The sequence below is a fragment of the Canis lupus genome, chromosome 12 (assembly GCF_048164855.1).
Source record: "Canis lupus baileyi chromosome 12, mCanLup2.hap1, whole genome shotgun sequence".
NCBI lineage: Eukaryota > Metazoa > Chordata > Mammalia > Carnivora > Canidae > Canis > Canis lupus.
The window spans coordinates 30027246-30032219 of record NC_132849.1 but is presented as its reverse complement, the minus strand read 5'-3'; positions in this window follow the sequence as shown (position 1 = coordinate 30032219).

Below are 4974 nucleotides of genomic sequence, written 5' to 3'. Positions count from 1 at the left end.
CACTTGAGATATTCCTCTACTTATCGACCACTGGCAAGAACTTAGACTTAGGACCACAGCTGATGGCAAGGGAGGCCAGAAATTGGTCTTTGGGCAGCAAAGAGCCCAGTTAAAATTTGGGGGATTCTGTTATTAAGGAAAAAGAATATGATGTATATTGACAGATGACCAGGAATCTGTTTCTTGAGACCCAAATACTGCAAAGCCAATTGGGTGTGAGGCCACATCCATAACTCTCCGGTATCAGCCTTCTCTGTAAGATGAAGGGCTCTGTACTTGTGAAAATAAGTGAAGCCCACTCAAATGAGAACACAAAGGCTATTTATTCAGAGCTTGTTATAGCAAAGGATCAGCTACTATCACCTGCATTTGGCAGAGATCCAGAGGCATACAGAAAGTAAGAATGCTTTGTAATGAGAAGAAAGCTTCAGGTACGCCCTGATTGGAGGTTGTTGGCATGGGAAAGCTGGAGGTCAGTTAACTAGGAGCGAACATCTTATGTGATTGGTTTGGGAAACTTATTTGGCTTTCTACGGTTGGTCCTAAGTTGAAAGTGGGGGGCAAACAAAATAGAACTCGCAGTCATTGACCAAGTTCTGGCTGTTCTGAGCTGACTGCTGTAGAGGCTGTGGTTTGCCTTTCAGGCTGGTTGGCAGAGGTATGTGTCAGAGTTCTGTTGTCTTATCCGGTGTGTCCATTGGTATATTTAGTCCCTCAGCTCCTCCTCTTTGGTCATTCTCTTGCTTGAGAGAGGTTAGACAATTCAGAGACACTAGACATTCAGATCTTCACAACTTGGGGATTGTTCAGTTGTCTTCATATAAACTGTATCTTAAGATATTTTTGTTGTTGTATCATCACAGCAATCATGTAATAAGAGAGCAGCTGTGCAAAAGCATTGAGTCAAGTAATGTTTTAAGGCACTCTGCAGACTGTGCTACCATGCCTGTTTCATGCATCTAAGAATAGCAAGAAATTATAGCCATGGTACAGATACCATCATGATTAATCAATGAAAAGTTTAGAGCAGTGAAATTGCCTGTAACTACTTGTGCCAGTAAAAATAAGGCAGACAACAGATCTTCTATGTAGTGAAGAGGTGATATTATTTTTTGGGGGAAAGAGGTGATATTATTAATAACATATTATTAATAACATTAATAACATCTGCCAGAATCAGTTATAGGTCTCTTAAAGTTTTTTTATTTCCTTCCATTGGAAATACTGTGAGTTAGCAATTCACCAGAGTGCCTGAATAATCAAGCTCCTCATTATGGAGCTCCTGAGTTAGAAATTCCAGCATTGGTGATTTACAGTTAGGAAATCTGTACAAGGGATTTCTGTACATAGACAGATCTCAGGATACTATTCCTAAACTGCATTAGGTTTTAGTCTGAGAAAAACAAGGCAGTTGTCCTGGCTGCAAAGGAGGTAGAATTTAGTAGGGACACATAAAAGTCAAGGGGAAACATGTTGTTCATGACATGAGATTGGGACCAAAGCTTTATATTAGCTCTGTTACCTATTTGGATTCCTGTAAATGATAAGTAACTGACCCATTATACTATAAAGCTGCATGGACTGATTTATCGGGTTCTGTGCTGAGTAGCCAAAAAAACAAACAAACAAACAAACAAAAAAGACGAGGGCAAATGCAAGAAGACCAGTTAAGAGGCCATTTGTGGTGTCTAGTAAGGGATGCTGGTGGTTTGGGCCAGAGGGTGGAAACAGGTGGTAAGACACTGTCAGATGCTAGAATTTTTTTTTTTTTTAAATTGGGAGATGACAGTATTTCTTGGTTGTTTACACGAAGGGTTTTAGAGGAGTCTAGGGTGGATCTAGATGGCCCTAGCAACTGGAAGAATGGGGCTTCTTTAAATGAAAGGAGCGAGGTATGTCTGGGAAAGCACATCAGGAGTGCAGAGACACCTGGGGGGTGTCAGCTGCTTGTTTTGTTTTTTAAAGATTTTCTTCATTTATTCATGAGAGACACACAGAGAGAAGCAGAGACACAGGCAGAGGGAGAAGCAGGCTCCATACAGGGAGCCTACGCAGGACTCGATCCCAGGTCTCCAGGACCACGCCCTGGGCTGAAGGTGGCATCAAACTGCTGAGCCACCCCGGCTACCCAAGCTGCTTGTTTTGAATTCATTCTCAAAGAGGAGTCTTTGGCTGAGGTCAAGATATTCAGAAAGGCTGTCAAATTCAAATTTATAGTTACCTGTGGTCTGATCATTAGAGTGTAATAACTAGTATTTTATGGGAGACAGGGACTCTAGTAGTCACAGGTTGATTTAAGATCATTTGTCCCTGTAGGTACAAGTGGAAAAACCATTGACTATAATTCCCTATAGTCTCATTTGATGAGACCAGAATTGCTTTCATACACACACACACACACTGGTGACCTGGCAATGGATGGCATATTCAGCAGCTAAGACAGAGTAGTGCTTACCATTTAGGATAATTTAAGAATGGCAGAATGAATATGTTCTGAACTAATTATAGTAAAGAGGACAGAAAACAGAAGAAAGGACCATTATGGGTGGATAACAACCACGTATTTGTAGGAATGAGAAAAATATGAGCAAGCAGAAAACCATGTATCTATAGGAATAAGAAAAATATGAGCAAGCAGAAAAAAAAAGACAGGACTGACAGAAATCTTGGTCTGACATCTTGGGCAGAAGCTACTTATTATCTGTGGTCACCTACTTATTCCAGAAGTCTTTGGTTAGAGATATACTTCTGAAGATCAGGTGCTTCTAGAGTGTCTTGGAGAATCCTGTTTGAAGTCCTCTAGTGGAGTAGGCTTCCAGTTGTATTACATCTACTTTCTGAATAATTCCTTTTTTAGTTGTGAAATATATACTGAAGAATTAACTCCCTGAAGTTTCACTGCTGTATTTTTGTTGACAGTACCTGATAAAGTCCCATACAATGAGGTTCAAGAGCATTTTTTTAAAAAGATTTACTTATTTATGATAGAAAGAGAGAGACAGAGAGACAGAGAGAGAAAGAGAGAGAGAGAGAGGCAGAAACACAAGAGGAGGGAGAAGCAGGCTCAATGCCGGGAACCTGTTGTGGACTCGATCCCAGGATTCCAGGATCGCGCCCTGGGCCAAAGGCAGGCGCTAAACCGCTGAGCCACCCAGGGATCCCCTCAAGAGCAGTTTTCTCTGATGTCTCTTCCTGTAGATAAAATCTCATGGCTGAAGATCATAAAGAGGCTATTTAGGAAGATGCTATGAGAAGGTGGCCTTAACCTGTTGATGCTAAGACTGGGTATGATTCTCCTGCAATATTTTGCCATGTCTGCATGCAGCAGGGTAGAGTGTTGGAAGTGGAACCTCTAAATAAATGGACTTTCCAGTTATCAGTTTTTAGGGGAATAACTGTTCTATCTCCAAGGGAGTGATCCACATAATAAGGGTTTCTGGCCATAAGGACTACGTTTGGCTGGGTTGCCAAAGGGTTTCTAAAAGTTTTGCTATTTTTTTAATTTAGGCATTTATTTTATGGAGTTTATTTATTTATTTGAGAGAGAGCGAGAGGGAGTATGAGTGGGGGAGGAGGGGAAGAGGGAAGGAGAGACGAGAAGCAGGCTCCACACTGAGCAGGGAGCCCAATGTGGGACTTGACCCCAGGACCCTAAGATCATGACTTGAGCTGAAGGCAGGTGCTTAACTGACTGAGCCACCCAGGCACCCCAAGTTTTGCTAATTTTAAGTTAAAGATGCCATTAGTTCTTACAGCCTTTCCAGAATATTATGTATGGTAAGGACAACATAGTTTTTGAGTAAGGGATAATGCCATATAGAGTTTTTTTATAATAGTTCCTGTAAAATGTGTGTCAAGTTGACATGGGATGGACTGTGATGGCTTTAAAACGTCAACTTGGGGGATCCCTGGGTGGCTCAGCGGTTTAGCGTCTGCCTTCGGCCCAGGGCATGATCCTGGAGTTCTGGGATCAAGTCCCACATCAGGCTCCCTGCATGGAGCCTGCTTCTCCCTCTGCCTGTGTCTCTGCCTCTGTCTTGTGAATAAATAAATAAAATCTTAAAAAAAAAAAAAAAGTCAACTTGGCTAGGCTGAACTACATCTCTTTACATGGTAGCTGGATACAGAGGGGATGAAAGTGGAAGCTGCCAGTCCTCTTTGGGCCTTGCTGAAAGTCCTAGAAACACTACTAACTTTCCAATGCAGTCTTCATATATATTTTTTTCTGCCTTCTCAGACTCCCATTAGATGTGTATTGGAATGTTCATGAAGCTCCATTTTTCTAATTTTTTCTCTCTCTGTTCTTTGGACTGTATAATTTTTATTGCTCTATCTTCTAGTTCACTGATGCTCTCTTCTGCCTCTTCAAGTCTGATGAGGCCTTCCACCACTTTCTGTTGATCAAACCTCAAGTAATAAGGACAATCAAGAAAGGGGGAATAAACTTCACTTTTTTTTTCTTGAAGATTAATTTACTTATGTTTAGAGGCAGAGAGGGGCAGAGGGACAGGGAGCCTTAAGCAGACTCCGTCCTGAGTGCAGAGCACAACAAAGGGCTCCATCTAAAGACCCTGAGATCAGGGACATCTGGGTGGCTCAGTGGTTGAGTGTTTGCCTTTGGCTCAGGTTGTGATCCTGGGGTCCTGGGATCCAGTTCTGCATCAGGCTCGCCACAGGGAGCCTGCTTCTCCCTCTGCCTGTGTCTCTGCCTCTCTCTCTGTGTCTCTCATGAATTAAAAAAAATAAAATAAAATCTTAAAAACAAACAAACAAAAAGACCCTGAGACCACGACCTGAGCTGAAATCAAGAGTTGGATGTTAAAAAAAAAAAAAAAAAAAAAAAGAGTTGGATGTTTAACCCAATGTGCCACCCAGGCTCCCCATAAACTTCACTTCTTGATGAGAGTGATAACACGTAAGTTAGAGGCAGAGAAGGAATTGTCGGGACCATCTTTGCAGGAATCCTGTCATCTA